Consider the following 25,488-nt stretch of genomic DNA (forward strand, 5'->3'; position numbering starts at 1 on the left):
TGTCTATGCATTTATCTAGAAGAACCATCTCCACGTTTTCAACAATCCTTATGCGCTATCGAGAAACACTCCGAATATCTGTTTTTTGCATACCAAAAGCCAGTCGCGGATTCAGAGATGGCTACACACAGACAATGGCTGTTATTTTTACGATGTAAAAATCTATCTCGAATAACTTTGAAAATATTCTTTACATAATAACCGTTTCCGAGAAACAAATGTTCAAAGTTACTCTACTTCTACACGTACAATACGCACTTAAAATCCGGTATTAGGTGAAAATGTAGTTTATAAGATGACACAGCATGGAGAAATATGCTGTAAAGTGTCTACTTATCATCTGCGAACGCATATGGAAAACGTTTTTGCACCTAAAGTCCGATCTAAGGTGTAAAATTAGTTTTAGGTTATTTCAGTTTCACGTAAATAACCTATCTAAATTTTACTTACCAATACGGTTCTTTTCGTACGAGTTATATGACCTGCTACAACAGCAAAAAGGAGGGTACCAGAGGAAAAATGCTCCTATCAGAGCACAAAAAATGTGGATATGTTCCTGTTTATTTAATAGACAGTAGATAGTGGTTGTGTACAGAAAGTGCGAAGGAGGCAATGATAGCATGAGATAAAGAGGGGGTCACAATGGCATTGTAACTTAGTTGGCAGAGATAGAACAATACCAGGCAAAGAGCGAAGGGGACAATGGCAGGACGGGAGGAATAAGGAGAAAAGAAAGTGGAAGTGGATGACAGCCAGCGATAATGAGAGACAGAGTGTATGACGATGGTAACGAGGGAGAAATAGATAGTGACACATGAAGAGACAGTAGCAGTAGGGAGGAATGAGATATTAGCAGTAAGAGAGAGCAAGAGGAAGACAATGTCAGTGAGACTATAGTAAGAGGATAGAGCGAAGGCGGCTGTGGCTATGACAGATGAGACAATGACAGAGTGACATAAAGAGGTAATGACAATTCCCTGGGCTGAATGAGTGAGTGAGAAAGGGGAACTGGGGGGGGGGGGGGGGGAGGGGGATTGGGTATGAGTGACTTACAGTAATGTACCCATTGGTGTGAGTGAGTTACAGTTACCGGAGCTTGTGGGAGTTTGGGGTGAGTTGCATGTTACAATAAGAGAGAATATGTTTCCAAGCCAAAATTTTGGGACTTTTTAAAGGTGCTGAGGACTGTAGAATGTTGTAGCTGCTACCCCACTTTTCAATCAGAGTCTTTTAAATAGGAGGGTGTTCGCTTTTTTTGTGCTCCGATAAGAACATTTTCCCGTTGGTTTCTTTTACGTGCATGCACTTACAACCTTAGTGCGACTATTATTTATTCGGAGGGATCTAAGAACGACGAGGGCACGGGCATTGTATATTGGGACAGTACAATGGATAAACTAGCAAAGGACAACACAGTATGAGAGTGAAACTACAGTATGACAGCGAAACTAAGCTCTTATTTCTGTTCAATTTAGGGGACAGTGTCGTACCTACAAGACAGTCTATATAGGAACACTTGACGTTTATTTGCTGATGCTTCAGTCTAGTAACTGATTTTAGAATCTCACGAAGAGATACGCACTGGAGACTGCCACAAGCGATTTCCACCATTTTCTACACTGTTTGTTGTTGCTAGACAAGAGGCTATGTTTAATTCAGCACTTGTAAATACGAGGGCTGTCCAGAAAGTAAGTTCCGATCGGTCGCGAAATGGAAACCATAGTAAAAACCAGAAACATTTTATATGCAACATTTAGGTACACCTTCCACATACTTCTCTACATAGTCGCCGCTCCAACTTCGAGTGTTGTCGTAGTGTCGCATCAACTTTCCAATATCCTCGTCATAGAAAGCAGCCGCCTGTGCTTTCGGCCAGTTATATGCACTGGTCTGCAGCTCGTCGTCTGTGGAAAAATTTTGTCTTCATAGCCAGTTGTTCTTGTGAGCAGAGATGAGACTCAAGGGGAGCCAATTACGGACTGTACTGTGGGTGATAAAACACTTCTCATCGGAAACGCTGCAGGAGTGTCTTCATTGCCCCTGCAGTTTGCGGCCGAGAATTGGCCTCAAGTAGGAACTGCTCAACAGTTGTGTTATGTGGGCTGCATGACACAGGCGAAATCTCTAATCAGGCCCTCATACTTGGCGGGAGACGCTGTTCCCTACGCATCTTTACGTGCTCACTGTTCTCTCAAAACTGAAAAGAGCGACGTGACACGATCGACGGACATACTAGAGACACTGCCCAACACATCTATGCAAAGCTTTACCGTATTTTCCCAGTGGTTTCCATTTCGCGACCGATCGGAACTTACATTCTGGACAACCCTCGTGTTTCGAGTTATACATATTTCAGTACTGCGTAATAAATCAAAATTGCTTGTAATATACTATTAACTCTTCAGCTACAGAATTTTATGGCAAGTAAAATTTCATGTACTTTTAAAACTTGTTGTATAACAAGTCGACGCTTAAGCCATACTTTGTCCGTCGTGCGCCATGTTGAAACAAAAGAAGGTGTTTTACTTTGGCACATATGATATTTGAAGATTAGCGGAGTTGTATGCCGTCTTAACAAGTGTCTTTCTTGGAAATGGAAATACGTGTCAATTTCCAGTAGCCTACATTTCAAAATGTATATAATTTGTAACTGATTTTTATGGCACTTCCGTTTGATTTGAATTCACTTACTGATCATTCCTGTGTAATAATGTAACAGACTGATAACTAAACACCTAGTGACAAGATTTTATCGACTGAAAAACTTTTAAATCTCAATAGAACATGTGTCCCTTTATACACGACCATATGTCACCTTGAAACATGTAAGCGCCGATCGAATTGCTTCCTTTCGACTGCCGTACAGTCCAGAATCGGTATGCCAATCAGGCAAAATCACCGTGATGACTGAGGCAATCATCCCACCGACGCATCATGTTGAAGATACGTGTTTGGTAAAACACCGAGTCCTGCTGTGTGAAGAAATCTATAACTGCCTGCGGCGCATCCTTCTCTCTTCAAGACCTTTTTTAAGGGACGAGTGGCGTGATAATAGTATGAGAAGAAATCAGGAGTACAGGGCGGTTGCTCTTGTATCACTCCCTTGAGTTGGGGTGACTCCAGCGCTCCAGGATTTAGGGTTGGGAAGGTGCGTTATCATGAAGCAGCACTACCGTACCCCCTGGCACACGATTCCATAACAGTGATTATCGACAGACGTCCTGCCCCACAGACATTCTTCATTCTCCATTGGCTGTCGACCGGCGTTTGTCATATGTCAACCAAGAAAAGAATAACAACACACTGATCCTGTTTGAACTCATCTGGTAAAAACGTTCCGCATTTACCACAAGCACTTGGGAAATACATGAATGAAACAACAGCCCCTTCCCTACATGTCGGGGCTTGTTACCCACATTGAAGGCTTGTTACCTTGCACATACGCTTCAGCAATCTTTTAGATCGCACCTTCTATTTTCGTATTTAGAAGATCCATAATATACCGGAGTAATTTTTCCGAATTCAGTAAAAGAATGGAGAACATAAAACTTGAGTGCCGTAATTAAAAAATGAAGTAAGAAAATATGTTCAACTTTTATTACGGGACGGAAAGAAATAACATTATTCAGTCAGATTCCATTTCTATCTACCCTTGCCTTTCTAAAGAAAAACAGCGTCGAAAAATGGTTGGTTGGTTGATTTGCGGGTGGGACCAAACAGCGCGGTCATCGGTCCCATCGGATTAGGGTAGGAAATCGGCCGTGCTCTTTCAAAGGAATCATCCCGGCATTTGCCTGAAGTGAATTAGGAAAATCACGTAAAGCTTAAATCAGGATGGCCGGACGCGGGTTTGAACCGCCGTCCCCCCCGAATGCGAGACCTTTCTTCTAACCACGGCGCCACCTCTCTCGATGTCGAAAAATGACTCACCACATAGTACAAAGAAAATCAGACACGTTGAGAAAAAGCCAAACCAATAAGCGGCAAGTCAAAGTGTGTTGTATCAGATAAAACGTAAATGTCGTGTGAGTAGGGCCACCCGTCGGGTAGACCGTTCGCTGGCTACAAGTCTTTCGATCTGACTCCACTTCGGCGACTTGCGCGTCGATGGGGATGAAATGATGATGATTAGGACAACAAAACACCCAGTCCCTGAGCGGAGAAAATCTCCGGCGCTTAGGATTGACATTCTGTCACGCTGATCGCTCAGCTACCGGGGGCGAACGTTGTATCAGACACCCCTGTGAGATAAAAGGAAACGAAATTGCATATAGTCTGATCGAACTGGAATGATGGCGAAGAAGAAACTCTTAAAGTACCGGCAAACGATTTTCTGCAAACTTCTAGGCTATTATTAAGACCTGAATGGAATGAAGCATTGGAACAGTCCTTGGAATCAAGAGGCTGGCGTTATACCAGTGCACCACCAGTACACCACCAGTAATACCAAGCAAACCCTTGTACACTAAGAGCAGATACGATTGTAAGTTTGTATACACTGTAGCGCGATTGGGTTCAGTTATGCATGCTTCCCAGAGTAGCTACATGAGTGTGGAACGACGGATGATGTCCTATGGATGCATCAACCAATCACAACAACTTGCAACTTTGGTTCGGCGGCTTGTGGCATTGAAACTTCTCTTACAACATCTGCGGTCAGGCTCTCAGCGACAAGGGACTACTGAGTACACAAGGAACTCTTTCTCTACCCATCTACAAAAAAATTTAACATGTCATACAGGTGTATACAATCAGATCATTCACCAGTAAATTGCAGCAGAAGACAATTATAAATTAGCCTTTTAATGTGCACGAGTTAATATAATGAACTAAAACTGACCCTTCTAGGACTCATGTATCAAATATGTCGGTAATACTTCTAACAGTAATATAACTTTATTAATTATGTAGGCCTATTTATGTAGTGGTTACCTTTCATTAAGATTTATCTCTCTCGAAATTTTACTCTGTTAATTTTAAATTACCTAATCGAATACCGGAGTGGCCGAGCGGTTAGAGGCGCTGTCTGGAACCGCGCGACCGCTACGGTCGCAGGTTCGAATCCTGCCTCGGGCATGGATGCTTGTGATATCCTTAGCTTAGTTAGGTTTACGTAGTTCTATGTTCTAGGGGACTGATGACCTCAGCAGCTAAGTCCCATAGTGCTCAGGGCCATTTTGAACCTAATCCAATACCAAATATTGTTTAATTCTAAACCTTCACTTCTAATTAGTTGTATCTCTTCATGCACTTGAGCAAAAATGTTGCTCCTGACCTTCTTAAATCAGTTAAACACATGCTACGAAACTGTAAGAACTAAATTGTAAGGAAGGAAACTGTATGTAGGTGACTGTGTGGGTAGTGAGCTAAAGGCAAATAAATCAAACTAAAAACAATGGAAAACATTGTGCTATTTTCTATGATTACTTTTAAGATCTGCTGTGTCTTCCAGAGCCGCGCGGGATTAGTCGAGCGGTCTCAGGTGCTGCAGTCATGGACTGAGCGGCAGATCCCGGCGGAGGATCGAGTCTTCCCTCGGGCGTGGGTATGTGTGGTTCCCCTTAGGATAATTTAGATTAAGTAGTGTGTAAGCTTAGGGACTGATGACCTCAGCAGTTAAGTCCCATAATTTCACACACATTTGAACATTTTTTTGTCTTCCAGAAGAAACCGCACACTGTCTTACATAGAAAGACGATGAGCTGCATTGTGCGAGTTGAATCTGGCCTCCAACAGAGGGCGCACAACAGAATAACTATTTTATTCATTGTCTGACGTCACACAAATAGATCTCAAATGAAACCCATCCAGTAAACAAGGACATAAGCTGAAAAATGGCAGCACTTAGACGGTATCCACAAAGCATCAACAGTATCTCAAGACAGCATCAGAACTTCATCTACAGTCGTCGCTAAGAAATGCCAGACTTGATATTCTAAAAGCTATAGTTTTTCACTGGGTTCAGGAGTAGACGAGAGTCAGACAACAGTCACCTCTAGCCATGCATCATCTTTACTGCCTTTAAATGTACTCTAAGAGGAAAAAATTGACGCATCACGAAAGAATTTCCCGAAAAAGACGGAAATAGGTAGATGTGATGAGGTACATATCCAGACAAACAAACAATTGCAGAAAAACTGGATGAATTCCTCCAGAAAAAGAGCTTCACAAAATGAGCAAGTCAGTAACGAATTGGTCCACTTCTGGTCCTTATGCAAGCAATCATTCGGCGTGGTATTGACTGATAGAAGTGTTGGACTTCTCCTGATTAATAACGTGCCAAATTCCGACCAACTGGCGCTTCAGATGGTCAAATTGACGAGATGTTTAGATGGCCCCGCTCATAATGCTCCAAAAAGTCTCAATTCGAGAGGGATCCAGCGACCTTTCTGGCCAAGGTACTGTCTGTCAAGTACGAAGACAAGCAGTAGAAACTCTTACCGTCTGCAAGAGAGCATTATTCTGCTAAAATGTAAGCCCAAGATTGCTAGATATTAAGGGTAAAGAAACGGGCCGTAGAATATCGTCGGTATCTCGCTCTGCTGTAGGGATACCGTGGATGACAACCAAAGGGGTCCTGGCGTGAGAAGAAATGTCGCCCTACCTCAGCACTTATGGGCGGAGGGCTGTATGATGGGCGATAGTTGGTATCCTACTGCTGTCCGGGACGTTTCCAGACACGCCTTGACCTGCAGTCTCATTGGCTGGATTAGAATTGTCTTCGGTTATGAGTCTCGCTTCGAACCCCGATGACCAGCGAAGAGGTATCTGGGGACGCCTTTTCATAGCAGAATCCCTTTGGTTGTCATCCGAAGCACCCTTGCAGCATAGCGGTATATCGACGGTATTCTACGCCTGATTTTGTTGCCTTTCGTAGCAAACAGTCCTAGGCTCACATTTCAGCAAGATAATGTCCTCCCGCACACGGCGAGAGTTTCTACTGCTTGCCTTCGTGCTTCACAAACACCACCATGGCCAAAAGTCTGCCGTATCTCTCCCCAACTGAGAGCGTTTGGAACATTATAGTCACGGCCTTCCAACCAGTAATCTAACATGCTAATTGGACAGGATTTGGCATGATATCACTGAGGAAGACATCCAAGTATTCTATCAATCAGTTGCAAGCCGAGTAACTGCTTGAATAAGAGTTCGAGGGGCACTAACGTGTAATTTGGCTTGCTAAAGTTATGGAGCTCTTTCTGTTAAATAAATCAGCCAGATTATCTTGAACTGTCTGTACGTATGCACCACATCTACTGATTTTCGTCTAATTTAGATAATTCCTTCGTCGTGATTGTTTTGTCTTACAGTGTATTTGTAAAGTTTATATTAGTTAACAACTGTAAATTGTTGCTAACCAGTGCTGGCTTCATCTTGCCGGTTTCGCACTCTGGCGATACTGTGTAGCTGCTGAGTGCAAGCGAGCCACTTAGCAACTACCTCCTTGTACTGCCACAAGGTTATGTCTGACAGTAAGAGCATTTGGTGAATAACTTAAAAAACAGGGTCAAAGTTTATATTTACTTATCACAACTTCAAAGTTCCTTGGACAAAACGCGCGCAATGATCCAGTCGCTAGTCAGGGGTGTTTGGGACCATGTCTAGAGTTAGTGTGTCCGCTGTTGTCGCTGCGTGGACCCCCAACTAGGGTTGCTAGGTGTCCGGCTTTAGCTGGACACCTGGCATTTTAAGGTTGTGTCCGGTCAAAAATACACGAGTCTGGTGTATCGGGCGCTTGTTAGGGTTTTACCGATGGATTAGTGAATTCATAACAAATGCCCGTTCCAAGCTGATGACGCAAACGCGAGGAATAGGTATAAGGACAAATAAGGAGATATATTATAAGGATATACACTACTGGCCATTAAAATGCTACACCAAGAAGAAATGCAGATGATAAACTGGTATTCATTGGACTAATATATTATACTAGAACTGACATGTGATTACATTTTCACGAAGTTTGGGTGCATAGATCCTGAGAAATCAGTACCCAGAACAACCACCTCTGGCCGTAATAACGGCCTTCATACGCCTGGGCATTGAGTCAAACAGAGCTTGGATGGAGTGTACAGGTACAGCTGCCCATGCAGCTTCAACACGTTACCACAGTTCATCAAGAGTAGTGACTGGCGTATTTGTGACGAGCCAGTTGCTCGGCCACCATTGATCAGATGTTTTCAGTTGGTGACAGATCTGGAGAATGTGCTGGCCAGGGCAGCAGTCGAACATTTTCTGTATCCAGAAAGGCCTGTACAGGACCTGCAACATGCGGTCGTGCATTAACCTGCTGAAATGTAGGATTTCGCAGGTATCGAATAAAGAATAGACCCACGGATCGTAACACATCTGAAATGTAACGTCCACTGTTCAAAGTGCCGTCAATGCGAACAAGAGCTGACCGAGACGTGTAACCAATGGCACCCCATACCATCACGCCGGGTGATACGCTAGTATGGCGATGACGAATACACGCTTCCAATGTGCGTTCACCGCGATGTCACCAAACATGGATGCGACCATCATGATACTGTAAACAAAACCTGGATGCATCCGAAAAAATGACGTTTTGCCATTCGTGCACCCAGGTTCGTCGATGAGAACACCGTCGAAGGCGCTCCTGTCTGTGATGCAGCGTCAAGGGTAACCGCAGCCATGGTCTCCGAGCTGATAGTCCATGCTGCTGCAAACGTCGTCGAACTGTTCGTGCAGATGGTTGTTGTCTTGCAGACGTCCCCATCTGTTGATACAGGGATCGAGACGTGGCTGCACGATCCGTTACAGCCATGCGGATAAGATGCCAGTCATCTCGATTGCTAGTGATACGAGGCCGTTGGGATCCAGCACGGCGTTCCGTATTACCCTCCTGAACCAACCGATTCCATTTCTGCTAACAGTCATTGTATCCCGACCAACGCGAGCAGCACTGTCGCGATATGATAAATCGCAATCGCGATAGACTACAATCCGACTTTTAACAAAGTGGAAACGTGATGGTACGCATTTCTCCTCCTTACACGAGGCATCACAGCAACGTTTCGCCAGGCAACGCTGGTCAACTGCAGTTTGTGTATGAGATGTCGGTTGGAAACTTTCGTCATGTCAGCACGTTGTAGGTGTCGCCACCGGCGCCAACCTTGTGTGAATGCTCTAAAGAGCTAATCATTTGCATATCACAGCATCTTCTTCCTGTCAGTTAAATTTCTTGTATATAGCACGTCATCTTCGTGGCGTAGCAATTTTAATGGCCAGTAGTGTACATACACTGTATATGTTGGCATACGCCAACAAATGCTGTTCGTATGTTATGTCCTATTCTTAACTTCGTGCTCCGAATGACAGTAAACGATTTTGCATTTATAGTGTCGTCTGACATTGTCAGTTTCCTGAAAATTTCGAAGTTGTGTGCGCTGTTACTGATTCTAACTGTCGGGTCTGGGAAATATTAATAAGACACACAACTGTGAAATTTTACGGAAATGCACAATGACAGGCAGCATCATATCTGCAAAATATTTTCACTCTAATGTATATAAACACTCATATTTCCATACAATGATAATAGTTTAACCAGCCTACCACTACAATAAGCTGCAGTACTAAAGTATCTAGCAATCTTACACTATATAGATATAGCACAAAAAGAGACTGTACACAAACGTAATCATTCAGCTTTGTAATAAAAGGAACACACCAAACTAGCACACAGTGCCACCCACAAGGACATGAAACTACTAAAAGAATAACCAGTGAAACAGAATAACTTATACATGCCTACAACATACGTTGGAAATATATCTGGTAATTTAAATGCATCACTGAAAAATTCAACAGTAGGAGCCAAACACAATCTAGAAACATAATTTCACTCAGGAGAAACAACATCACCAGCCCACAACAATTGAGGCACATACAAAATCAAATATCAGAATTGCGTTACGTGTTATGTATGACAAACAGGAAGAAATTTCGAAATTAGGAATCAAGAACTCACCAGAAATAGTGTAAGGTGTCAGGCAAATCCATCGCCTTCCATGAAAACCCTGACATGATAAGCAAATCCAGTAGTATGTCACATAGCTCCGAATAAATCGTGACATTAAATTAACCAAAGTAATACGAGTAACGAGTGAGCAAATGGAATACCACAGACTAGCACAAGAATGCCTAAATGCATGTCATACCTTCCCACCGTGAGACAGACGCAGTTCCGAGGGGAGAAACGAGAACAGAAGCCGAGAGCAGAACCGTGTTAAGCTGGAAGGCCCTACGATGAGGGACGGACACCCACGTCGCCAGCTAACCGCTAGAACCACCCCCCAGCCCATGTTAAAAGCTAGAGCCCTCCAGAAGAACAGTATAGATCTTACGGTAACACAAAAAGTTAAACGAACAAACAGATCTTAAATACAACCGCAATATCGAAAGTTTTATTGGCATCTTAAATATAGATAACGGATAAAAGTACAGAGATAATAACATTTTACAAGCAAAGATTAAATTAATAGCAAAGACCACACCGTTAATACATTGAAACATAAAGATCTATAAAACAAAACAAAATTGTAACCGTATAACGTTGCTGATTTTCTATCAGAAAGAGCTGTCAAAAGTACAAAAACTTCTGAAAATAACAAAACTGCCGAAGCCAACAAAAAAACCTGTCTACAACATTAAAGATCATGATGAGGCAATACAGCTGTCACAATGACATAATCACGCCACCTATAAGAAGCAACAACCAAAACGTTAGACAGTGACAGCACCAATCGTTGTTTTAGGGACGCCAGAAACAACGTAACCGTTACTTTACATCACCCAACACTGTCAATGATTATGCATAAGAATAGAAATGAAGGTTAATCAAACATATATTATTCGGTGGCAGCTAGAAAATTGCACTGTAGCCGGAATAGCCCTATCGCAAATCAGTAAATCACTAAATACTTTAAACACAGCAGCGATGTGGATTTCTTACATAATGTTGTAACTTACTGTGCAGTCCATAATAAATTAGATATTAAAAGGTGTACAGTTTAGGTACCTGTTCTCATAGAAAATATAGCAGGAGCATCTTCATTGAACCTGCAGAGAGGGCCCGAGAATTGTCATGAAGAAGGTAACGCATGACAGCTATGTTCTGTTGGGTGCGTGACAACTGGCGATATCTCTCACCAGGGCCTCATAGTGGCTGGAGATACTACACTGAAACGCCAAAGAAACTGCTGTAGGCATACATATTCAAGTACAGGGATATGTCAACAGGCAGAATACAGCGCTTTGGTCGGCAACGCCTATATACGAAAAGTATCTGGCGCAGTTGTTAGATCCGTTACTGCTGCTAAAGGCACGTTATTAAGACTTAAGTGAGTTTGAAGGTGATGTTACAGTCGGCGCACGACTGATGGGAGGCAGCGTCTACAAGGCAGCGATGAGGTGGGGATCTTCCCGTACTACCATTTCATGAGTGCACCCTGAACATAGGAATCCGTTAAAATATCAAATCTCTGACCTCTCTGCGGCCGGAAAAAGATCCTGCAAGAACGGGGTCAACGACAACTGAAGACAATCGTCCAATGTGACAGAAGTGCAACTCTTCAGCAAATTGCCGCAGATTTCACTGCTGGACCATCACCAAGTGTCAGCATGCGAACCAATCAATGAAACATTGGCAATATGGGCTTTCGGAGCCGAGGGCCCACTCGTGTGCCCTTGATGATTGCATGGCACAAAACTTTATGCCTCACTTGGGCCTGTTCAACACCGACAAAGGACTTTTGATAACTGGATACACGCTGCCTGGCCCCATTAGCCTCGTTTCGGTTTGTATCGAACGGTTGGCGTGCACGGGTTTGGAGACAACCTCATGAATCCATTGGATCCTGCATGTCAACAGGGGACTGTTCAAGCTGGTGGAGGCTCCCTAATGGACGTGTCTAGTTGGAGCGATATGGGACTCGTGATAAGTCTAGATAAGACTCTGACAGATGACACGTACGTAACCATCATGTCTGATCACCTGCATCCATTCACGTCCTGTATGTATTCCGACAGACTTGGGCAATTCCAGCAGGCCAATGCGACACTCCACACGTCCAGAATTGCTATAGAGGGGCTTCAGCAACTCTCTTCTGAGTTTAAACACTTACGCTGGCCACCTAACCCGCCATACAGGAACATTATTCAGCATATCTGGGATGCCTTGCAACGTCCTGTTCAGAAGATATCTCCACCCCGTCGTACTCTTACGGATTTATGGACAGCCCTGCAGGATTTATAGTGTCACTTCTGTCTAGCACTACTTCCGTCATTAGTTGAGTCCATGCCACCTTATGCTGAAGCACTTCTGCTTGCTTGCGGGGGCTTTACACGATATTAGGCAGTCTTACCAGTTTCTTTGGCTCTTCGGTGTATTTTCTTGACATCTTTACGTGGTCGCTGTGTGCTCAGAACTGAAAATTGCGACTTGATGTAATCAACGGGCATAGTAAAGACACAGAACAACACTTCTGTTCAAAGCTTCATCGGATTTTCCCTGTGGTTTCCATTTCGCGCCGAATGGGACCTTACTTTCCCTCGTATATGTACAGGGTGGCGCACGAAGTGTGTTACCAATTGTTTCTTTCACAGTTTACGACGCACATTAGATATCCCGCTGGGATCTCTACAGCAGTACCAGCAGAGCTTGGAAAAACAAATGAGTTATGAAATGACATGTAATTCACGATAATGCCGCTAGCAGACTAGTAAGCAGCAATGGCTGACAATGGAAGACTGACGACACAGCAACAATCGGCAATTGTGTTACTTTTTCATGAAACGAAAAGCCTTGTTATGACTCAGAGGCGTTTTCGACAACAGTTTAACACATGATCGGTCACTTGCAAGAAGATCATCCACAGGTTGTACGATAAATTTGAACAGGAAGGAACAGTATTAGAAGCGAAGCGACCTCGGCCTAAGCCTGTTTGTTCGCCATAGAATATTGAGGCGGTACGAGTTGCTGTACAGAGAAGTCCCGGGAAATCGTATATAAAGGCAGCAGTGCAGCTGGGAATATCAAGACGCTCCGTTCAACGCATTCTTAAAGGTGACCTCCATATGTACCCACACAAGATGACCTGTGTACAGAAGCTCACTGAAGAACACAAGTAGCAGAGACTACTGTTTGCTCAGTGGACGGAGGATAGGGAAGAAACTCTCAACTACGTTTGGTTTTCAGACGAGGCGCATTTTCTTTTAGACGGTGTGGTTAACTAACAAACTATACGCTTTTGGGCCACTGAAAACTCACAAGTGCTTCATGAACGACAACATTATGCTCCGAGGATTACAGCGTGGGTAGCAATTTCCAGTCACGGACTTATTGGACCCTTTTTCTTTGAATAAACTGTGAACAGCGAGCGTCATCTGAGCATGCTTAGCAATAGCTTCATTCCACAGCTTCTTGCTACTGCCTTGCCCTTCAACACGCAGTGGTTCATGCAAGATTGAGCAAGGCCAGCCGGCCGAAGTGACCGTGCGGTTAAAGGCGCTGCAGTCTGGAACCGCAAGACCGCTACGGTCGCAGGTTCGAATCCTGCCTCGGGCATGGATGTTTGTGATGTCCTTAGGTTAGTTAGGTTTAACTAGTTCTAAGTTCTAGGGGACTAATGACCTCAGCAGTTGAGTCCCATAGTGCTCAGAGCCATTTGAACCATTTTTTGAGCAAGGCCACATACTGCGAACACTGCGTTGGAGTTTTTACACGAGCATTTCGACATGCTGACCATGTCACTCAGGTTTCCAGATCGCTTCAATGACGGACAAAATTGACCCCCCAATAGTCCAGACTTCAATCCATGTGAGTTTTTTCTTTGGGGTACCTAAAAGAAAAAATTTTCCCGAAACGTCCACGTGATTTAATGGAGCTCATAAGACTTATTCTTCAAGCTTGCAGTGAAATTACGGAAGAAATGTGCCGTAGGGTAATCACTAACTTCAGTGTTAGTTTGAAGGAAGTTAGGAAACGAAATGGTGGACATATTGAGCATGTACTGAGTTAGAACAAATCTCCATGGAGGGCTCTTCATTGTAGTATATGTTCTTCTCAGATTGTATTGACAATAAAGTTTATATTAAAAAAGAAAATGGTTACACATTTCATGCGCCACCCTGTACAATAATTATCTGTACAACACTGTAATTGTCATGATCGTTAACTGAACATGCCATTCAACATTATTTGCTCAGTTGTGATAAGTACGATGGTGGTCAGAAACTTACGCAGGTTAGTGTAGTAACAGTTCCACGCAACCGTACACAGTGGAAGAGAATACATTGGGGAGTGGAATCCAGGCACGAGCCAGCCAGCCGCGGCCCACGGCGGCTGGGGTGCGGTGCGATCAGCTCTCCGTGCGGCGCTAATAGGCGGCGGCGGGCGCATGAGTTACTGCGGCCAGAGAGAGACACGCCGTGTAGGAAGAAATTAGGCCCGCCAGATTTACGGGCCGTGGGGAGCGCTGACGGCTCGCGCCGCACGTCCGCAGCTCAGGGGTGGCGGGGGATGCGTCTGCCAGCCTGCTCCAGCGTCGCTCATCTCTACCCCCGCTGTGTACCGCTGGCTGCTACTCAGAACGTGACTAATCCGTAACTGAACTCTTGTTGGTTTTAAGAACGGGATCCGTACCACATAGAAATGATAGGGGAAGTAGAGAAGATGTAAATAAGGGCAGCTCTTTTCTCGTATGTTGGTACAGTAAGCGCGAACGCGACACGTAGATATTGATTAGCAATAATAGTAAAGTTCTATTGCAGTAGTAATGAGTGGTTATACCATGGGACTGTGTGTGCACTGTTGGGACAGCGATATCTTGTGGCCGGCTGTGAACCACTAGAATCGCAGTAAGTGAACCGGCGCGGTTATCCAGTCAACTCCGGTGGCAGACGCTACAAGAGAGGTTTTGTCAATCATGGTGTGGTTTACTGTTAAAGTTCGAAGATTGTACATTCATAAAAAAGTCTACTAGTATGTAGGGTGTTTCAAAATCGAGCGGATTATTTCAAGTATGGATTCCCTATATGTAGAAAATAAAAAAATATTCGTTATGTGTCCGGATGTGCTTCGTTTCGGAGTCTGGTCATTAAAACTGATATATAAATAATTCAAAAGCCAAGATCGCTTAAATACTGTTTACTCGATGACCGGTTTCAACACACTAAAGTTGCCATGATCGGATCCGTGAAGATATAACATGACAGGTTTACCTGAGTTACACTATATACATTACCATTAGTACAGTACCACATACCTGCATGTAGCTAAACGTTGATAAACCTTGGTACATGACCGCTGCTCGACTAACAACGGGCCGAGCGGTTCTAGGCGCTACTGTCAGGAACCGCGCGACCGCTACGGTTGCAGGTTTGAATGCTGCCTCGGGCATGGATGTGTGTGATGTCCTTAGGTTAGTTAGGTTTTAGTAGTTCTAAGTTCTAGGGGACTGATGACCTCAGATGTTAAGTCCCATAGTGCTCAGAGCCATTTGAACCATTTGACTAACAACGGTCGGCATCACACTGCCGTATTCCGCGCCGGTTCGCCTGCTGCGATTCTAGTGGTTCCCAACCGGCCACTAGATAGCGCTGTCCCAGTAGTGCACACACAGTCCCACGGTACAACCACTCATTACAACTGCAATACAACTGTACTATTATTGCTAATCAAATAACCATGCAAAGAACATGTTCACATAAACTTACTGTACATATTATACATGCTATGCATACTATATATACTATAAAGTATGGCAGGCCACGCCCCACAAAAAGAGAAGAAAGACGAAAAATGACCAATAAACTACATATTAATTTACGCTTATTCATATCTGGAAGTCAGGAATTTACACATAGTAAGCTGTTCATAACACAACTTCGATACAATGTGACGAGTGATGAAACCTATAAGCTGGGCTTTACCTGTCTCCGCACTACGCTCTTAGGTATTGTAAACGCTAAAAAAAAGGACTGACGTGCTATAAAAGGCTCTTACCATCTATACACTCATTATGAACGTAGTACCGACCGACTATGAAAAAGTGCATAGGCACGTGAAATTAAGAAAGGGCAGGTCAGAAACAAACTGAGGGGGCACGGGAACAGGGGAGAAAAAAACCGACACGCGCACCAAGATGCACAGTCACTCCACGTGCGCTCCCATCGGTACGGAATTCGTTCCGTCCATTCAACTCGTTTTGTCCATTCAACTCACCGAATGGGAAGTAATGGAAAACATTACTACGATATATATATATATATATATATATATATATATATATATATATATATATAGAAACGTGACGAAGGCACATTTGGCGTTCAATGGTAATCATCAAGAAAAGTTATACTGGAAGTAATGGAAAACATTACTACGATATATATATATATATATATATATATATATATATATATATATATATATATATAGAAACGTGACGAAGGCACATTTGGCGTTCAATGGTAATCATCAAGAAAAGTTATACTGGCGATGCTGACCAACTACACGTTAGACTTCATTAAAAGCATGTACCATAACATGGCAGACCACGCCCTACAAAAAGAGAAAGAATGACCAACAAATGACATTATCAGTACTCTATTGGTGGTTTTCCGACCATAACAGATACACAAACTATGACGAGAGTTGTAACACACCATGTGTTCACTGTAAAACCGAGATATTCATCGGAACGTTTTCCTCCAGCAGCTAGGTGCCTTTACGCAAGATATTAGAAGTATCCAGTTCCTGCAAAATCGGTTATGGAGAGATTCTAATCTATTTCGATCCGTAGTTATGTGTCCTGGTACAAACGATGGACAAAAGCGGTCCTATTTGCCGTGCTTCAAGCGCACTTCTTCCAACTTCAACAATTAATGTATCCCTCGTCTCAGAATTAACTTTCGTTTTAATAGCTTCTGCCATGGCAACTAACTGCTGGAATAAGAACTTCCCAGTGAATATCACTGTTTTGAAAGCTTTAACTGTGAAGCCAGACATTTCACTATTCATGTTTTTACTGTCCAAAACCGGGGAATACATGCCTGAATTTATGCCTTCTGTTTTTGAAACACTCCGTATTGCTTCCTCCTACGTATATCTCACTAAAAGACAGCGAAGGTGAAATCAGAGAAATTCGAGCGCACACGTAGGCTTGCCAACAGTCTTCCTCCCTGCGCGACCGGAACAGGAGCGGGGAAGTGACAAGTATGCAAAGTACTCCCCGTTACACAGCGCAGGCTGCGTTGCGGAGTGTAGATGTACGAAGTGTGGCTATAAGTAACGAGACTGTCACAGAGCACGTAAGCATACGCCAAAGATGAACGACCAGTAGCTGTAAAGAGTGAAGCCTTGTCAGTCGAATACAGGATCTTTGGTATCTGTAAAGAAATCGTTTTGGCCGCGGGAGTCGTTTGTGTAAGTTCTGTTATTTTGTTTTGCCCGAAAAATGATAATTACAATAACAGAGCAACGAATGTCGTGAAGTTTGACATGAAACTTGCAAAAACTGCTACTGATACCTATCTTCTACTAAAAGAAGTAAATGGCTAAGACTGTTTAACACGTACGCGAGTTTTTGAGTGGTTCCAAGATGACCGGAAAGACGCTGAAGATGAGTCCCGCCCGGGACGCCCTTCAACATCAAAAAATCAATGAAAATATCGGAAACGTAGTAATCTGATTCGACCTCACTGTCGCTCGATTGCTGAAACTGTAGGTGTTGTGAAAGAATCCTTAAGGCAAATTTTATGAAACCATTTCAACATGAGATAAGTGTGTGCAAAGTGGATATCGAAAATTCTAGCGATCGAACAGAAAGAAGCTCGTGAAAATGTTTGTACTGACACTTTGAATAGCACGGTAAAAGATCCTAATCTCTCGGAAAAAGTAATAACATGGTCGAAACTTGATTTTTCACTTATGATCCAGAAACTAAGTGCCAATCTGTGCCTGGAAGAGCCCAACATCACCGAGAGCGAAAAGAGCTCAAATGAGAAAATCAAGATTCAAATCGATGATGATCGTTTCTCAATGTTCATGAAATTGTGAATATTCACTGGGTTCCCGAAGGCCAAACTTTTACTCAACATTACTACCTTAAAGATCTTGCTCAACTCCGTGAGAAATTGAAAAAATAAGAAAAACAACCATCCCAATTGTGAAAGAACTAGTCATGGGTTCTGCATCAAAACAACACAATGACTCATAGTGCATTGCCTGTTTAGAGGTTTCCAGCAAAGTACAGTATCCCACCGTTAGACCATCCACCTTATTCGTCTGACCTAGCACCATATGACTTTCATCTATTCACCAAAGTAAAGCCGGCCGAAGTGGCCGTGCGGTTAAAGGCGCTGCAGTCTGGAGCCGCAAGACCGCTACGGTCGCAGGTTCGAATCCTGCCTCGGGCATGGATGTTTGTGATGTCCTTAGGTTAGTTAGGTTTAAGTAGTTCTAATTTCTAGGGGACTAATGACCTCAGCAGTTGAGTCCCATAGTGCTCAGAGCCATTTGAACCATTTGAACCAAAGTAAAATCTGCATTAAAAAGAACAAGATATCCAAGATATCGGTCCGTTCAAGCACTGAAAGGAAAAGCGGCACGTGTCATGAAGGAGCTCACAGAGGTGGACTTCCCGCAGTGGTTTCCATCAATGGAAAATTCGCATGGGGTGTTGCCGGGTTAGAGAAGGGGAGTGTATTAACCCGCGCAGTACCAAGGGAGGAGGGGAGCGGGTACTTTGCGTCCTCCTTTCGAAAATATCATAATCGAGTAAGGTACTTTATGTTTCAGTATTTAAAAAAAAATATTTATTGTTTTTAGATTTATTTCGCAACAAATCTCATATTCACATTTAGAGATTCGGGGCTCTTCTTACAAATCTTTATAAAAAGTGTGTTTTGAATGAAAGTTAACGACAATTAACGAAATTTGTGTTATTTAAATTTCATGTGGTGGTCATCAAGTACCCCTCCACTTGGTGTAAACATTACAGATAATGCATGGTGTTGCTAAGATTTTGCTAAACGATATTTTCAGGTTCTGTACCCTGCTCATAAGACCGTACCAGTTTAAAAAGAAAGTTGTTCATAAAATTTATGCAATTTCAAAGATTTCTTTTTGTTTTGTGGTGGGTACAGATTATCCCCATAGGTATTACGCCTTTCGGAAAAAAGCGTTGGTGTGGCTAGGGTTGAGGGTGATAATAACTATATAAGTATGTTTCTGAAACAAAATGTCTACAGCAATAGTCCTATTATATTATAGCCACACTTTTGTATGGCATCAGATGTTTCTACAGGATTTCTAAATCACTTCTGACGAATACCAGGGTGGCTCCTACAACAATGTAACTGTCGAGGGATTTGTCTCTCTTGGAAACATCAGAGGCTGCAGCGATGCGTGATGTCGAAAGGGAAAGCCTTTCTACATCCCGACGGAAACAGCTGATGGAGAAGGTATCAGTCTCTGTAAGGATGTGATCAAACAGGGGAAGAGGTACCATTCGGTAGCAACGAACTGCAATCGTATGATACCATTATAGACACGAGAGCGACTGTCAAACATGGTGACAGAATGGAATCTTGAGTGTGGTAAATCTCACATAAGGCCGAAAAATCTTATGGTACAGTGTGAAGGATCCAAATGCCATTTCCCTCCATGTGCAGCTTATGGAAAGCGTTTCAGACTTTCTAAAACCAACCTAACAGAAAGATATTAACTCTTTAAGCGAGAGATATTTAACTGTTGTAACACAGTTCATATGACCATAAATCACGTAATTCAATTCGTCACTCCGAACACTCGAGCTAAATAGAAAAAAGGGCTGGTAATAATACAATAATTTAATGTTATTTCATTTCACCAAACTGTGATTACATATTTCGTTGGATGGAGGTGATAAGGATCTAACGCTATCATTCAGTTCTTAGGTCCATATTTTAAAGTGCATGCACTGTCTGTTCTGTGTTACAGGGGTTTGCATAGCATTTAATAGATTGAAAGGAACTGAAACACTGATTTGTGAACCAGTAGGCCATTGACAGCCTTTCTTGAGTGAAACATATTTCGTTGAAAACGTTTTCTACTGATGCCGATGAATGCACACAAGATGCTACCCTAGTAGCTAATGATATTGCAACATCCCGAATTTGTCACAAAAAATATAATTCAGCCTGTAAGTGTGAAATATTTTCATGGTCGTATTGGATCAGTTGGCAGTGGTATTTTTATCTGCTAGCAAGGTACGTCTAAAGCGAGTTTACGCCTTTCCAAAGGATTTTAAATAATCCGTGACGAATTCCAAATACTAAAGAATTTAGATAGTATCCCAGATGTATTCAGGTCAGATAGATTTGATGGCTATGTCGATACGGCTCCTTCGACAAGGTCACTACCGATTTATATCTTCATCAGTGGGAGCTAGCATTCTGACACTGATGATATCGATGTAGTCGGTATCTCAGACACCCATCATCCTTCGTTTAATCAGCTAGCAATCTTTGTGTTTAAGTGAATTTGAAGTGATTCCTCACATGAACTCAAAGTATTGTACATTGTGTGTGGGACATCTACCATTTCCAGTGGGTTTCTAATTGGAGGCAGCTGGGGAACACTAAATGTACAGCCAATCTTTCAAAGGTTTTTGCGGTAATACATTATTGATGGAGGAGTGGGCCATCTCTTTACTGTACGGGACTTTTATTTTTATGTATTTACTTTGCAAGCTTAAACTTTTGCACACAATACATAATCATTTCTGACGAATGCTGGTGTAGTTCCTTCAGCATGGACACTTGTATGGGAAGTCTTTTGCTGGTGAAAGTTATGACAGGTGTCGGAGGTGAGTGGTGAAATGGCCATATGTGAAGATATGAAGGACTTCTGCAAGTCTGCTATGTCTTGGGACATTGCAATATGTTTGACTGTGGCCATACTTTGAAATATTTCTATCAATCAACAAACTTAGAGTTATTTAAGGTCATGGAGACTATGATTTTATAGACGTTACTCTGAGATATTTGTATAAAGCTGATAACAGACTAAACAGTTTGTACATTCATCAGTAGCCATTTAAACTAAATGATAGTCGCGTTGTGTGACTGTGTTCGGGAATTGGAACTACAATGGACTGATAATGCTAGCTTACGCTATGACACCTTGGAGACTATATTATAATCCACCCCATATATTAACGTGTAACGGCAATACTGCCAAAAACTGCCTCATGTTCCAGTAAAGTGGTAAAAAATTCCCTCAAGTTACAACAAAAATTGCAAAAAATACCCTATTTTATGGCCAATATTAAAAAGAAATGCTACCTGTTGCAGTAAACTTGTAACAAACTGTCGATGGCACAGTAAAATTCCCGTATTACAGTGGAACTGTGATAATTTGTCGATGTAACAGCCAAATTGTAACAAAATGTTCTATGTATTGCAAAATTGTAACAAAATGCCCCTGTTATAACAAATTTTTAACAAATTACCCTCTGCACCACTACGTTACAGCAAAATTTGCATAATGCATGCATACTGAAGAGTTCCACACAACAGCTGTGGGTTGGACTATAGACTCACTTCTGTGTCACGCACGTACTGATCGTGTTTATATAGGTTGTTATTAATGTTGCAATATCATAGCTTTCACATGCGTTCAGTGCTGATATCAGAGACTTGTTAGTCCCATACCATCACATCCTGCACAGTTTTTCCACGAGCTCAGAGGACAAGTATGTCACTAGCAGAAAGTATGGAATCAGAGACGAACACTTGTAAAAATCCAGGACGTGCACTAAGTTTAAAAACCAAGATGACGTTACAAAGCCCTCTGACACCACAATGAAAGATGGTCACCCAGGGACGTCATTGATGACATCAAAATCCAAGACGCCAGCCCAAGATATCTAACCTCTGTGTAAGGGCATCGTCTGCAGTGCTACCAGTCCAGAATAGTTGTTCAAGTTTCTGTGGTGCTGCTATTGGCTACCACGACCGCTCACCTTCAGTGTCCAAGCTTACCAGCCATCAGATGGATTTGGCACTCATGCACAGTGCACCATAGTCGAAGATTGATCATCATGAAGCTTCATCAGAGGTCTACCATTTCCAGACAGAAAAAATGCATGGCACATTAGACGATCAGTATTATCCCACCACTCTGTCTAATTGCTTATAATTTTTCATAGTGTGTGTGTGTATATGTTTGTGGTTTTGATTTATTTCTCCTTTAGCACAACAGGTCCCTGATGTAGATTATGCCGTACCTGATGCACTTGAGCAGCAGCAGAAATGAACTCAGGATGCAGACGTGTTCTGTGATGTAGCTCCCGAGACACTGGAGTGGAAATCAGATCCACCCACACAACTGCTTACTGACACTGAGTTTCCACTATCTCCAGTGGCTGCACCGCTCATAAGCGAAAGTTAAGTCGTTTCAAATTGCTGCAGTACAGCACTACCCATCAACTGACTACAAGCAGATCAAAATATGTTAATGTCAGTTTAGTACCTGACATAGACTTCGAAGTTATGGTATAAGAAAAGGATGTCTGGCCGGGTACAACAGTACAATCACCGATATGGAGGGTGATCAGCTGTGCAGCAAGCTGAAATGCAGGGTGATTCAAAAAGAATACCACAACTTTAGGAATTTAAAACTCTGCAACGACAAAAGGCAGAGCTAAGCACTATCTGTCGGCGAATTAAGGGAGCTATAAAGTTTCATTTAGTTGTACATTTGTTCGCTTGAGGCGCTGTTGACTGGGCGTCAGCGTCAGTTGATGCTAAGATGGTGCTACTGTAACTGGACTACAGTATCTGGAGATGTTAGAGAATTGGCTGTTCCCTCAGCTCGAACAAGAAGCACAACAATTCATATTTCAGCAGGATGGAGCGCCACCATATTTGCACTTATCTGTCCGTAACTACCTGAACGTCAACTACCCGAGGCGATGGATCGGCCGCCAGGCAGCCCGTGACAGAGCACTTCATCACTGGCCTCCAAGAAGCCCTGATCTTACCCCCTGCGATTTTTTCTTATGGGGGTATGTTAAGGATATGGTGTTTCGGCCACCTCTCCCAGCCACCATCGATGATTTGAAACGAGAAATAACAGCAGCTATCCAAACTGTTACGCCTGATATGCTACAGAGAGTGTGGAACGAGTTGGAGTATCGGGTCGATATTGCTCGAGTGTCTGGAGGGGGCCATATTGAACATCTCTGAACTTGTTTTTGAGTGAAAAAAAACCTTTTTAAATACTCTTTGTAATGATGTATAACAGAAGGTTATATTATGTTTCTTTCATTAAATACACATTTTTAAAGTTGTGGTATTCTTTTTGAATCACCCTGTACATTCGATGATTATATGACAACCAACTATAGCTCATTCCATTGAGACATCAATATCTTCAGCAGCAGCTGTCAAACATATTTGGCGGCGATACACTGAAGTTAAAATGTTACGACCAGACATAGAAAATGTATTTAATGTGTCAAAGCGCCATGGATCTGTACGGCTTGTACACTGCAATATGGGTCACTAAGGTCAGACTGAAGCCATTGCGCACATATTAAGTACTCTTCACTGATGTTGTCAAGTATGTGTAGGAAGGTAAATTTAATGAGGTGCAGGAGGTACCAGACAAGTGTATAAGTGCATGTACCGATAAATGCACGGTAGTTATGCTCTATGCAATCGTCGTGTATACTGACTTTGTGTAAACTTAGAGTCATTTTGTATGCAGTTCATGAGGATATATTGTTTCTTACTCACATATGAAGTTTAGTATAGCGAAGTCCATTAGTATTTTTACCAAAAATAATTATTATCTCTTTCTGAAAAACATTTTCATGCAAAATTTGTACACTTAAATTTTTAAAACTGAAACATACAGTAATACACTAACATTTTCATTAAGTCCATACAAATCTCAAATAGCCTCTGGGTCATCTACATCACAGGAAACTGATGATGCTACAGACAGTTAAGCTTCCGTGACAGACTTCCTTACATGCAAATCCTTCGTAACTTGACGCTCATTTGAAGTGGCCGCAGTGTTACAACACTATCTTCCTTGTCAAAACCTTTTAAACCTGTTTTTAAATTCCTAGGCTCAATCTTCATATGCCACAGCCGCCTCATTTCTCATTTGAATGATGTGAAAGCCAAAATGAAGCGATGAAACCAACCTGAACTGGATGTTAAATGGGCTGGATCATCCTCTTCTAATGATGCTATAGACAGTTCAGCTTCCATGACAGATTTCCTAACATGCAAATCCTTTGAGTCAATACATCATCACTAGCCAGAACACATTATGCATATCTCGTCAATGTCTTTACAAATGGATGGCATGCTCTTGTCAGCCACTGGACTGCAAGTAGTGTTATGGGGTGCTGCAGTTTGTTGCTCTTTTGCTAATGGAAGCACTTTTTTGTCACAAAATGCCACGTGTATGCAGACTTTTCACAATTATTCCCACACTACACATATCTTTTTTTTTTCCTTTGGCTGTGCTTGTTCCATTTTTGATGGCTGTAAATCATCTTATCATTTCGTATATCTGTGTTTTGGTGCTTATATGTGGTTGATAATGCCTAGTGCACAAAACTTCATGCGTTTTGATGGAACTGTAAGTTGGCCTTTGATGAGGCCTGCTTGATTGACAGCTGCCATCCCTCCCAAACTTTATATTTTCGATGGTGAATTTTAAAAACACATAACTCAAACTTGTGGCTCCTGAGCCACTGTACAAGTTCTTGCCAGAAAACGAATGTGCTTCAGTAATTTCAGAATTTCTCGGCAGTATGTCTGTGTGGGCCATTGTACAACTGACATCATTTTAAATTTAGAACGAATCTGAATTTTTCTCTATGGTCTAATATATACAAACTTTTGCATTTAAAAATTTCCTCATCGTGTGGACTGTTACCGGAATGTCATCACTTTTGGTGGATATCAGAACAACGATCTCTCATTTTTGAGTTTCCCACAATTTTTAGCCTTGGATAGGTGAACTCTGTGTTGATGTACAACGTCGCCATTTACACTTCTTCGCAGACAGTTGACTGGATCTAGTGTGGCATGGCAAGGCAGTGCAGTCCTACGTCCAGTGGTGTGGCATGGCAGTGATTGTCAAAGCTCTGTCGTTGGAGTGGCTGAGGTACGTTACTGGCTTGTGGCAACAAGAATCTGCTCTCCGGTAGGCTCTGTGCACAGATTCTTCTGGTGGCACAGCCTTTAGAGAGTCACCCGCCACGGAAAAATATTTGAATAAAATGTAACCTCATAGTCCGATCCTATTGTAAATGTTTAACTTAGCACACCTCGTGTAGAGGAACATTGTTTAATCATCCAATCTGTCCCAGTAATCTGTGGCGTCACTTGATTCTGTGCTTAGATCATGTGAACTGATAACCATACAAGCTGCCTCGTATGTTCATGTCTGCC

The sequence above is a fragment of the Schistocerca piceifrons genome, chromosome 4, assembly GCF_021461385.2.
Source record: "Schistocerca piceifrons isolate TAMUIC-IGC-003096 chromosome 4, iqSchPice1.1, whole genome shotgun sequence".
Lineage (NCBI taxonomy): Eukaryota > Metazoa > Arthropoda > Insecta > Orthoptera > Acrididae > Schistocerca > Schistocerca piceifrons.